The 13,634-nt window shown below is 44.6% G+C and overlaps 1 protein-coding gene and 1 long non-coding RNA gene across 5 annotated transcripts in view; one reads left to right on the top strand and one right to left on the bottom strand.

The window, feature by feature from the left end:
- LOC131683167 (homeobox protein unc-4-like) overlaps window positions 1–13,634 on the top strand; it is a 1,134,581-nt gene that overhangs the window by 229,542 nt on the left and 891,405 nt on the right. The window lies entirely within an intron of this gene.
- On the bottom strand, window positions 871–1,999 carry LOC131683168 (uncharacterized). Its single transcript, XR_009304408.1, has 3 exons — window positions 1,745–1,999; window positions 1,425–1,684; window positions 871–1,354 (listed from the first exon to the last, which is right to left on the bottom strand). It is a non-coding gene; the product is annotated as an uncharacterized LOC131683168 (long non-coding RNA).

Below are 13,634 nucleotides of genomic sequence, written 5' to 3'. Positions count from 1 at the left end.
GTTAGGAGTACCCGGGAAGAAGTTTCTCCAAGTATCAGGTGTAACGGATTCTACTTCTCCGTATTGCGACATGCATTTTGCAATTGGCTCAGGAGGGGTACGAGGTGATAGGTCATATAACCTTACATCAATATAATCATTCTCAATGTATACGGGAATCTTAATTCCAACGTTGTCACTTTCAACCACGTGTTTTAAGTTGTTCTTCAAAACGAAACGCTCGGCTTGTGCTAACGTGTTGAATGATATTAACACTACATTGCGAAGATGATGATACTGAAGGTACAAGACTTCCGCAAGCCTAAGTTGCATTTTTACCTTCAGAAGGTATTCCACTTCACTAAAACTCGGTCGTTTTAAACAAAATTTAAAGTCAACGACCGCAGCGTTGGGTCGGAGTAGCGCTTTTTCGTCAACTTTACTCATGATGACAAGAATAATCCGATATTTCCTTTGTTCTCGAGACAATGCACACTAGATGGAGAGGCCTGTTGTTCACTTGGCTCGATTGTACGTCTGACTGCGGCAGAAGTAGAAAGTAGACTGGATGATCCCTTATGACCTCGCCCCAACTAGCGAGTTCGAATCGCTATTCCGCTGACAAATGTATAAATACACGCAAAAAGTGACAAAGCGTTAAATCAATCAAACGAGCGCAATCAATATCCAGTTTTAGAACAGGAGTATCGGAGAGGTTCTCTATAAATTGTGGATGGTAGTAACGTAGAATACAACTGCTTACATCTTTAACTATTGTCTGTTCAACTTGACATAAGATTTTACCATTCAGCTGTTTTTAGTTGGAACACAAGTCAGCGAAAATCAAACTAACGAATTTTCGCTGTATACAAACGAATGTTTTATACCATATTCTAATGTTTAGTAAAACGATGAAAACTAAGAACATAAATGATAGCATCCCAATGTCAGGGTATTTACGTAATTCAAGGATTTCGATGAGGATAAAGAAGAATATTTCAACAGCTTAGTTTTATTAAAATGGAAGAAAATATGCCATGATTTTGTCGATGTTCCCATTTTGTTAGTTTAAAATACGCCGAAGGGTTTGATACAATCGGGACATCACTGTATACATTCTATCACACTGGGAACCGGACAACCTATCAATCCCACTTTGCCCCAGTCCCTTGAATAAACTATTCACACTATACTCTATAACACCACCTATCTGTTTGGTGTGCGCTTTGCCGACTCCGTCCAACCACCATCTTCCAACCGTTCCGTGCAATTCCTTTGTACAGCGTGGCTAGTTTGTCGTTCATCATACCTTCTTGTACTCAGGTAGTCGTCAAACGTTAGCGCGGCCAGTCCTTTAAACATGTTAGTGATAGTTCTATATAATGAAATAAATAAAATCTAAACTATAAATAAAATCAACTTTTTCTGTACTGAATTTAACTTACTTGGAAGCCCATAGTAGCCGAAAAGGGATCTTACGTTTCCAGTACCAATCCTTCAGCAAATTCTGCTAGTCTTTTGATAGCACTCTGTGAGGTTCGCAGAACAAGTATTTCACTACCTTTGTAACACCTAAGCCTTGCACTAGTATGTATATAGCGGAGGTAAACTGCTTGGCAACTGTTGTAGTATGCTTGGTAGGGCTCCGACATTGACTGAAGGGCATTATGGGCGAGAAGAAACTTAACAGCAGCTTAATTTTTATCTGAAATAAAACCATTACTGTCAATTGATGAACATAAAATTTTGGCAAAATGAAACTTACCTGCAAAATCTTTCTTGCATCCTATTTCTCTGTATGAATAACTGGAACTCGGTGTGTTAGCACTACGGAGAAAACGGGAAAATAATCAGGCTGAACGAAAGTGCAAATCACAGGAATGGAAATTTTATTACCACTCCAACACTTGCGCATATCCAAACAGCTGACGCGTTAGTGCGTGTTTTCTTTTTTTTTACGATGGAGAAGACCTTTACGTCCTGGCCCAGTACACGTGCTATTGGTAGGGTCCAATCTACCACACGGGGTGCACTGGGGGCGTGTCGGGCTCGAATGGTGACGCTGCCATTAATACCGACTAAACTCCATTGGGCTCCGCCATCATTCCTCCCAGGAACTACCTCTCGGTATTACTTCTGGGGGGATGGCTGTACTAAATGTACTCGTTCACTCTCACTCACGCGTTCATACATCCTGTATGAGGCTTACTTGGGTGCTCTCTCAATTGCACTTTGATTCACTCTCAAACACTCCCACATGAGGCTGACTTTTGTGCTCACCTTTTACGTTCCATGCGAGGCTGACTTGTGTGCTCACCTTACTCGTTCCTTGCTAGACTTACTTTTGTGCTCGCCCCACCCATACCATGTGAAGCTGACTTGGGTGCTCACCCTATCACCTGATTCACTCTCAATCGTGCCACTCTATTGTACCTTTGTCACTCCCCCTGGCATCCCATGTGGGACATTTTTCTTAGGCCCCACTTCTGACATACCATGCGAGGCTGACTTGTGTGCTCACCTTTTTCATTCCTTGCTAGGCTGACTTTTGTGCTAGCCTCTACCAACCTGTGAGGCTGACTTTTATGCTCACCCTTAACATGCCGTGTGAGACTGACTTGGATGCTCACCCTTTCACTCCTCTGCCACGCCATGAGGCATCGATAGCTAAGTTCCAACATACTACGCTACGACCCTCCCGTCTTGGCATGAGGCAGTCCACTTATACGCCTATACACTCACTCTTCTGTCTTGCTTCGAGGTGGATGGGTTTACCCCTTACGCGGTTGCCATTCGCTGCGCCAAACCTGCCTCGGCATGAACAGACCATTCACTCCCTTTTTTGCGCTTGGCCTTTTTTGCTCCAGCTAACCAATCACTAGTTAGCCGTGCCCGTCGTCTGTTGCTCGGTTCGCTAGATTACCTGTAGCCTACTGGCAATCTGGATGGTAGCAGCCGAGACTGCGTTCCACTTCTCCACCGATTGACACATCCGCTGAATAAGGGTATCAGGGATTGTGTCCCAGCCACAGACGTCAAGCATTGCTCTTCTTTCGACGTCGAACCGATGACATACGAACAGTATGTGTTCGGCAGTTTCATCTACACCTGGGCAGTCCGGGCAAACTGAGACCTCCGCGTGCCCGAACTTGTGGAGGTACTGACGAAAACAGCCATGGCCTGACAGGAATTGTGTCAGGTGGAAGTGAACTTCCCCATGTGGTCTTCCCACCCAGCTCGATATGCAAGGTATCAGCCGGTGGGTCCACCTACCTTTCGAGGAGTTGTCCCACTCACGCTGCCATCTGGCGACCGAGGTCACCCTGGTGCGCTCGCGGGCTCCCCTATTTCCACGTAGCTCAAAGCACTCCTCATCTTCCCGAATGACCAGCCCGACTGGCATCATGCTCACTATCACGCAGGATGCATCGTGTGATACCGTGCGGTAGGCAGATACCTCCGTCTTATGATGAGCGAGCTCCAGGCCTCTCGCGCTTATCCATTCCTCCACCGTGCTAATCGCGTGTTCTGCGGTTAGTTCTACCTCAGGAATTGACTCCCCGTAGAACTCTAAGGTTACGTCGTCGGCAAAGCCGACGATCTTGACCCCAGGAGGGAACTTCAGTCTCAGAACCCCGTCATACATGAGGTTCCATAGCACCGGGCCTAGGATCGAGCCCTGCGGGACTCCGGCGGTAATCGGAACCCTTTTCTGACCGGCATCGGTCTCGTATAGCAGTACGCGGTTTTGGAAGTAACTTTCCAGGATCCGGTACAGACCCACCGGTAGGCTAAGCCGGTGTAACGAGAGCGCGATGGCATCCCAGCTTGCGCTGTTGAATGCGTTCTTCACGTCAAGTGTCACTAACGCACAGTATCGAATACCTCGCCTTTTTCGTTGGATCGCTATCTCGGCAGTATTTATCACTGAGTTGAGAGCGTCCACTGTGGACTTACCCTTCCGAAAGCCAAACTGGTTGCTTGACAGACCATCCGTACCTTCCGCGTACGGGGTGAGCCTGTTGAGGATGATCCTCTCAAGCAGTTTGCCAGTCGTGTCTATCAGACAGATTGGTCTGTACGCCGATGGGTCGCCTGGCGGCTTCCCGGGCTTCGGCAACAGCACCAGTTTCTGCCTTTTCCATCTATCGGGGAAACGACACTCGTCAAGGCATCTCTGCATAGCTAACCTGAACATGTTCGGGTTCGCTATGATCGCTGCCTTGAGAGCGTTGTTTGGAACTCCATCCGGCCCTGGAGCTTTGTTCATTGCTAGGGATTTAGCCACTGCGAGTAGTTCTTCATTCGTCACTGGAGCCACCATTTCGACCGTGCCCGCACTGTCGCGTAGTGCAGGTGGCCAGGGGCTTGTGGCTCGAGACGGGAAGAGTACTTCGATAATCGTTGCCAACCGGTCCGGAGACCGTTCTGGGGGTGAGGAGCCCCCTTTGGTCTTGGCCATCACAATCCGGTAGGCGTCACTCCACGGATTCGCGTTGGCACTCTCACACAGGTTGTCGAAACACGCTCTCTTGCTGCTTTTAGTAGTCTTGTTAAGGGCCAATTTCGCAGCTCGAAACACTTCACGGCGGTTCTCTCTTGCATCCTCGGTGCGAGCTCTTTGCATCCTACGTCTAGCTCTGAGACAGGCTGACCGTAGAGCTGCAATCTCGGCACTCCACCAGTATACCGGGCATCTACCGTTTCTTGGCAATGTATTTCTCGGCATAGTGGCGTCGCACGCGCGTGATAGAACAGCTACCAGCGCATCCCCGCTTAGACTGTCGGTGTTGGCCTCCAGTCCCAGGGCCGCGGTGAAAGCTTCGCTGTCGAAGTGATTGGACTTCCACCCGCGTACCTGACAGGGATCTCCCGCCCTCGGATGCTGCACACCATAGTTGATCTTAAAGCGGATTGCTAAATGATCGCTATGGGTGTAGCCTTCGTCTACCCTCCATTCCATGCCTGGAGCCAGACTCGGGCTGGCAAATGTTAGGTCAATCCACGCCTCCACTCCGTTTCTACGGAATGTACTAGCGGAGCCATTATTAGCTAGCACAGTATCGAGTTTCGCAAGCGCTTCCATTAGCGCTTGACCCCTGCTATTTGTACAGCGGCTGCCCCACTCCACTGCCCAAGCGTTAAAGTCTCCCGCTATTACTACCGGTTTCCGGCCCACTAGGTCCGACGAGAGCCTGTCGATCATCTGGTTGAACTGTTCTATGGGCCACCTTGGTGGGGCATGGCAGCTGCAATAGAACACACCATTGATCTTGGCAATCGCCACACCCTCGGCGGAGGGGTGTATTACCTCTTGAACCGGGAACCTTCCCGTTGTACAGATTGCCACCATTCCAGACCCGTCTGACACCCAATTGCCGTTGCCGGCAGGGATGCTGTACGGGTCTGATAAGAGGGCGACATCTGTCCTCGACTCCGAGACCGACTGCCACAGCAGCTGTTGGGCTGCTGCACAATGGTTAAGATTTAGCTGTGTGACGTTCACGGCTTCTTCTTATTTAACTCACCGAAGGGACACGAAGGTCCGCCCATAGCATGTTTATGGGCTTGCTTCTTAGCGGTGCAGATAAGGCACTTGTGTGCCTTAGTGCACCCCCGCTCTTTATGTCCCTCCTCGCCGCAGCGACGACATAGTTTGCTCCTATCTATGCCTTTGCACTCGTATGCTTTGTGGCCGGACTCAAGGCACCGATAGCACCTATCCACTGAAGGCGGCTGGGGTATACTAATAGGGCATACCGACCAGCCGATCTTCAGCTTCCCTTTCTCGGTTACCTTTTTGGCATCCGCCTTCAGTAGCCTGAGGTAGGCTACTTGGGTGCCAGAGGGTCCCCCTCTAAAACGCACAGAGGCCCGCTCGATTGTGACGTCGCAATGCTCCTTAACGGCTGCGACGACGTCTTCTGCGGTCGTGAGCTCGTCCAAGTGCTTGCACTGGAGAGTCGTTTCCGCACCTAGCGACCTGATTTGGGCGCCCTCACCAAGGACCTCTTGGGCCAAGGCCTTGTATACTGCACTAGATGGTGCGCCTCGCTTCAGCACCAGAAGCATCTCTCCCGTGTTGGTGCGTCTTACGCTACGCACATCCTGCCCAAGAGCCGAGAGGCTTTCGGCCGCCTTCATCGATTTTAGGACATCGGCGTATTTGTCCTTGTCGGTTTTTAACCACAAGGCTTCGCCTCTGTCCTTGGCCTTCTTCGCAGGCCGCGGTACCTCCGGTGTTGGTACCGGCTTTTTCTTGGTCACCAGCGTCCAGGGGTTTGAGCCCCCCCTGCCCCGGTCGTGCCGGGTTGCTGGTACCATCGCTCTCCACAGCGAGGTCACTCTCGGCCTCGCTTACCTCGGCCAAACGGCGTTTGGCCTTAACGGTTGCACGCCGAGTGGTGTCGGTTTTGGCACCCTCGCCTGGCGACTTCCTAGGACGCTTCGCGTTCGATGACGTCTTGCGATTGCCCTTGCCTTTTCCCTTCGAGGGGAACTCAGTCGCCGCTCCGATCGACGTGGCTGCTCCATAGAAGGTGAAGGCCCCTGTCTGTGAACCTCTATCGACCTTCTCTCTTTCCTCCCTATTGGAGGCCACTGTCTGGGTTTCTCTGTCGGGCCTCTCCCGACATTCCACCCTCTTAGCATAGGCCTGCTGTTCCTGTCTTGCGACACGAACAGCTTTCCGGAGCTCCAGGAGGCTCAACTTCAACTCCTTGGCTATATTATGCTTTGCGCTAGTGAACTCGATTATTGAATCGAGTTGCTTCGCTACTTTGCGCATCGCAGATAGTGGCCCCTCCGGTGCATTGGTAGGGCTATTTCCTACCGCTGCTGGGGAGTCACTGGTGCTTTCAGATGCAGCACTCATCGCTCCACTACTCTCCCCACGGGGGGAGACCTCGCCAAACCACCTCTAGCGAAGGGGTTTGGCACCTCCGTCTGTTTGTTTTTATTTTTTGTTAACTCCATGTAAAGTCCCACGAGTCGCGCGAGAAATAAATGTCCGCCACGCTAGAGCTCCGCATTAGCGTGGTAAGGGACGTTTACTGTGGGGGTTGCCCAGGTACCCCACAGGCTCCGTTAACGATCGAGCATCTTTTTCACCCCCTCGATCACTCATCCCTCGGCACGGGTCGCTTCACGTATTGGAATTGGGGTTATGCCCTACCTTGCTTTACGTGGTGATCTCGGCCCGGATCATCACAACCATCCTCCTTTACCAGGGCTTTGGACCTGCAGCTCTGGTTCTCAATAGTTCCATGTACGTATGTTATTACAGACATGCTACTATTGAGATCCGTCATTCGCTAGCGGAGTTATGTATGTGGATGTATGTGTGTGTATGTGACCAAAAATGTCACTCATTTTTCTCAGAGATGGCTGAACCGATTTTGACAAACTTAGTCTCAAATGAAAGGTGCAACGCTCCCATAGGCTGCTATTGAATTTCTAATGGATCCGACTTCTGGTTCCGGAATTACAGGGTGATGAGTACGAACACGCAGAAAATGTCGATTTTAATAAATTCTGTAATGAATGTATAAAGGTGAAAATTTTTCCAAAATATGACCACAACTGCTTCGATCATGAGTGAACGATCTACCACGGACCAGGTGTTCGCTCTTCGTCAAGTACTGCAGAAATGCCGCGAGTACAATGTGCCCACACATCATTTGTTCATCGACCACAAAGCCGCATACGACACTATCGATCGAGATCAGCTTTAGAAGATTATGCACGAGTACGGATTCCCGGACAAACTGACGCGATTAGTGAAGGCGACGATGGATCGGGTGATTTGCGTAGTACGTGTCTCAGGGACGCTCTCGAGTCCCTTCGAATCACGCAGAGGGTTACGGCAAGGTGATGGTCTCTCGTGTCTGTTATTCAACATCGCGCTGGAAGGTGTAATAAGAAGAGCAGCGACACGAGTGGTACGATTTTCACAAAGTCCGTTCAGCTACTTGGCTTCGCCGATGACGTTGATATTATTGCACGAAACTTTGAGAAGATGGAGGAAGCCTACATCAGACTGAAAAGAGAAGCCAAGCGCGTCGGACTTGCCATCAACACGTCGAAGATAAAGTACATGATAGGAAGAGGTTCACGAGAAGAGAATGAGAACCGCCCGCTTCGAGTTTGCATCGGTGGCGACGAAATCGAGGTGGTTGAAGAGTTCGTGTACTTGGGCTCACTGGTGACCGCCGACAATGATACCAGCAGAAAGATTCGTAGACGCATCGTGGCAGGAAATCGTGCTTACTTTGGCCTCCGCAAGACACTTCGGTCGAACAGAGTTCGCCGTCGTACGAAGTTGACCATCTACAAGACGCTGATTAGACCGGTAGTTCTCTACGGGCACGAGACCTGGACCATGCTCGTGGAGGACCAACGTGCACTTGGTCTTCGAACGGAAAGTGCTGCGTACCATTTACGGTGGAGTGCAGATGGAAGACGGCACATGGAGACGGCGAATGAACCATGAGTTGCATCAGCTGTTGGGGGAGCCGCCCATCTGTCGTACCGCGAAAATCGGACGACTACGATGGGCCGGGCACGTAGCCAGAATGTCGGACAATAGCCCGGTGAAAACGGTTCTCAATTGCAATCCGACCGGTACAAGAAGACGTGGAGCGCAGCGAGCACGATGGATCGACCAGGTGGAAGACGATTTGCGGACCCTTCGCAGACTGCGTGGCTGGCGACGCGCGGCCATGGACCGAGTGGAATGGAGGAATCTTTTGTATACGGCACAGGCCACTTCGGCCTTAATCTTTTAATAAATAAATAAATGCTTCGATTTGTAGTATTTGGTCACTAACATCCATTCAAAGTCTATTTGGCCACATTGGCCACCATCATCGGTTCCGGAAGCCCCGGCGGAAGTATCTAAATTCAGAATAACAGTCACATCGGTTTCTCGGAGATGGCTAGACCGATTCGACTAAACTTGGCCTCAAATGAAAGGTATTGCGTCCCCGTAAATGGCTATTTAATTTCATCCCGATCTGACTTCCGGTTCCGGAGTTACAGGTTGTGGCGTGCGATCACATAGCAAATTGTGATTCAAACCGATACTCCGATGAAAGCAAAAAAGGTAAAAATTTCGCTAAAATGTCTCTCAAACAACTTAAATTTGCTGTTCTAGGTCACCGACGGCCAACCAAACTTTCGTTGACTACATTGACCACCATAGACGGTTCTGGAAGTGCCCGGGAGAAGCGGCCATCTTTCAAAATTTACGAACTCACATCAGTTTCCCGGAAATGGTTCGGCCGATTTTCACAAACTTAGTCCCAAATGATAGCTATAATATCCCCACAGATGTCTATAAAATTTCGTACGGATCGCTTATATGGGTCCGGAAATATAGACTAAATCGTCCGGTCACATATGAAATTCCCATATAAGCCGGAACTCAATTTTTTTTTCAAAGGGGGGACCTCATGAAATTTCAGAAATCGAATTCGTATTTTTGATGCCAAACATCTTTAAAATGCATGAAACGTCGAGATTTTATGTTATCTCGAAAAATTTTTTTTATAAAGATCGACTTTTTGGGACTTTGCCGATTTCGCACCTTTTTTCAGTTCAATATTACAGTGGCTGTTTTTTTCTTTTTCAAAATTTTAGAACTCGAAAAATGATTTATTTTCCTGGATATAGTTGTCATGTGATGTATGATAATAAAATGTAATACATGCATTTAAAAGTTTTTAATGAATATAAACAACGCACACATTCTCGTGATTCATGATTGAGAAAGGCACAATTGCACCGCTAGGTGGATTAAAATAGGTTTTTCAGTTCAATATTACCGTGGCTGTTTTTTCTTTTTCAAAATTTTAGAACTCGAATAATGATTTATTTTTCTGTATATAGTTGTCATGTGATGTAAAATAATAAAATGTAATATATGCATTTAATAGTTTTTAATGAATAGCGCTAGGTGGATTAAAATAGGTTTTTCGTTGAGCAGAACATCGGGTCGAATCGTACGGTTAGTTGTTGAGCTCTCGGTGACTCTCGCGCAACATAAACAAGCTTTGTTTATGTTGCGCGCTGGTGTCACGGCGCGTAGCTTTACTCTCCCGCAACAAAAAGTCATCAAAATATCGATGAGTTGCTGGTGGATTTAAGAACGCGCCTAATATTACAATGATAATTATCCGATCAGTGCACTGATACCCTGCTATTTTAAACATTATGAGGACCTAAGAAAAATTGTGGGAATGCGATTCTGATCTGTAACTGATCTACTGGTCTTGATTTCACAGTTGTCTAATAACATCAATATCAAATACCTGCCTAAAATATTCCAATAGAAACTCATTCCAGAGTTCTGAAATCAATCATAATCCTCAGATTTCCTATCATATTGAGTTCAGTTTTGAAGAGATGTACTGTAATATGGATTAGGGTCTTTTTTAAATAGGAAGTGAAATTGGAATTGATTTAATGTTTATGAAACATAGACTGCTCAGCAAAAAATTGCAAAACTTTAAATATTTGCTGAAAATGTTTTTATTTTGGGAATGCGTAGAGTTGAGATGAAAGCGTAATAGAATAATTCAAGCTATGGACAAAATGTGAATTTTATTGTTTATAAACAACAGAAGAGATTTACCATAAACAGTAAAATCATAATAATTTATTTTAAGTACAAATACAAATACAAATAATCTAAAATATGTTAATACCCTGAACACATGAAGCCTTCATGTCTTCAACAAAGTGGTTTGTAGTAGCACTCCCCAAAATTTAGCTGAAGACATTAGGTCTGGAACTAAATTTTGCTGAAGACATTAGGTCTGGAGTAAATTCTCCATAAATACTTCTTGGAGGATATAACGCAAAAATAATTTAATCAGATGATGTGATGTTTGGCGTTTGTAAAATTCATCGAAGATACTAAATCTGCGAAATTGGCGGTTTCAAAATGATGTGATCTTGACCTTAAATTCTTGTTTTCGAACATTTATTTTACCTATTCATATAATCGGTTATACAAAAAAAATCAAAAGTTAACAAAAGTCGATCAGGACCTGCTAAAGTCGAACGGAAATCGCCATTTTTCATAAATTCCCCAACTTTTGGAAAGTGTTATTCTCATTATAACCGATTATATGAATAGGTAAAATAAATGTTCGAAAACAGGAATTTAAGGTCAAGATCACATCATTTTGAAACCGCTAATTTCGCAGATGTAGTATCTTCGATGAATTTTACAAACGCCAAACATCACATCATCTGATTAAATAATTAATGCGTTATATTCTCCAAGAAGTATTTATGGAGAATTTACTCCAGACGTAATGTCTTCAGCAAAATTTAGTTCCAGCCCTAATGTCTTCAGCAAAATTTTGGGGAGTGCTACTACGAACCACTTTGTTGAAGACATGAAGGCTTCATGTGTTCAGGGTATTAACATATTTTAGATTATTTGTATTTGTATTTGTACTTAAAATAAATTATTATGATTTTACTGTTTATGGTAAATCTCTTCTGTTGTTTATAAACAATAAAATTCACATTTTGTCCATAGCTTGAATTTGTGAATTAGCAGTTATTTTAGAAAAAAACTAGATAAAGAACACTTCCTAAATATCATTTTATAACTCGATATACTCCGTATATGTACTATTCATACCAACAATAAAGTTTTTTAAAATGAAAGTTTCAAGTCTCTAAAGACAACAACTCTGTTACAATTTTGTGAAAAACTGATTCTCCATTTTTTCAAATATGGCGATTTCGTAATTATGCCATTTGGACAGTAAGTTCGATTTTCACCAAACCCCTACCAAACCGAATTTTTGACTACAATTAAGTAGGAACAAAGTCGTTCTACACTCGTTCACAAGAAACTTCTTCAAATATTACCTATCTATTATAACACATTGAAGACCCGATTTGATCAGTCCCCAATTTTGTCAGCCTCATATGAAAATATATTTGATGGTCTCTAGCAGACCATCGAGTAAATCCTTTCTTAAGCATGTTTTACTTACCTTAAAGATGCTAAAGATTTTTAATTTTTGCGCTAGATGACTATATTAAATAAACAGAAATAGTTATTAGACTACATCAAGGGAAGGGAAGAATATTTTAACAACTTCAGTTTATTATGGAGAAAGAAATGTTCCGATTTAACCAATGTCCCCATTTTACAGCCTAAAAACACCATGAGCTGATAAAAACGGGTCTTTACTGTGCATATTATTCACATTAATAGGTACATCCCATTTTCTGGAGATATTTTCTTTCAATTGCATCGAACTACACCAATTTTTAGATAGTTTTCAAGGGGTTATTTTATCGACTTCTTCCAAAATTCGGCGAACCTATTCCCATTTGTGCGATAATTTATGTTAAAAGAGTATACTAAATTAATTGGTATACTTAAGGATTATGTTGCAGAAAAAGAAAATTCATAAATTTTCAGCTTTTTCCTACACAAAGGCTTATTAAACAACTTTCCCTAATAAGATTGTGAAAATTATAAAGTATTTAAAAATTTTCAATAGAAGTGACGGAAGGTTATCGTAAAGTTTGGTGGAAATGGAAATTCTAGTAATGATGATGATTTTAATAACGGGTTTCGGGAGTTTTTTATTCGTTCTTTGGCATTAGGATTGGGGATAATAATTCAGATCAAAGACACTGGCGGGAAGTTATTTTTAGAAAATGTCGATATCGAAGTAAAGTTGCATACGCATTTCAGAGGTAGCGAGAGATCAAGAGCAGAAATTTCAGTGCTTAGTTCTCAGCCGCATTGGAAATTTGAGTAAATGTTACAGTGAGCATGAACTTCAAATCCATTCAAAAATTTGTTTTTGAATTTTTTGACTCAGCACAACAGAAGCCTTTAGAAAAATTCAGTTTTCCCTACACAATACATTGATTGGGGAATTTAGATATGTTATTAACGGAGCATTAGCAATAATTCGTTTGTATGTCTATTTTATGGGCCATCCTGCCACCATCCCATGCAATATGTGTTATCAACAATATCGCGAAGCATCAAGTTCTAAATATTCTCAATCGATATAATGCCCGAAGAAAGCGATAACAATTATAAGAAATGTATCTTCACACTGTTAGGTGGATTAAAAGCGTTTTTTATTTTGAAAGATGGCAATTTTTCGAGGCACTTCCAGAACCGTCAATGGTAGTCAATGAACTGCAAATGCGAGAATTTGGCTCCTATTTTAGCAAAAAAATCCTTTTTGTATTCATTGCGGTATCGGTTTGAATAGGAGTTTTCTCTGTGACCACACTCCACAATCCGTAACTGCTCAACAGGAGGTTAGGTCGAAATAAAATTTTATAACAGTTTTTGGGGAAGCAACATCGTTCATTTGAGATCAAATTTGGTCAAAAGGGTCCAGTCATCACTGAGAAATCGATGTAATTGTTATTTTCAATTTGGGTACTTCCGCCTTGGCTTCCGGAACCATCGATTGTGGCCAATGTGACCAACGAGACGTTTTACATTCTTCGCCACGTTGAAATCGGGATTTGCCGCGTGTTCGAACGCATCACCCTGTAATTGCGGAACCGAAATTCGGATCAATTAGAAATTCAATACCAGACAGTAGAAATGCTGTGCCTTTCATTTGAGACCAAGTTTGTAAAAATCGGTGATT

The sequence above is a fragment of the Topomyia yanbarensis genome, chromosome 2 (genome assembly GCF_030247195.1).
Source record: "Topomyia yanbarensis strain Yona2022 chromosome 2, ASM3024719v1, whole genome shotgun sequence".
NCBI classification, from domain to species: Eukaryota; Metazoa; Arthropoda; class Insecta; order Diptera; family Culicidae; genus Topomyia; species Topomyia yanbarensis.
This window is presented reverse-complemented; position numbering and strand designations above follow the sequence as displayed.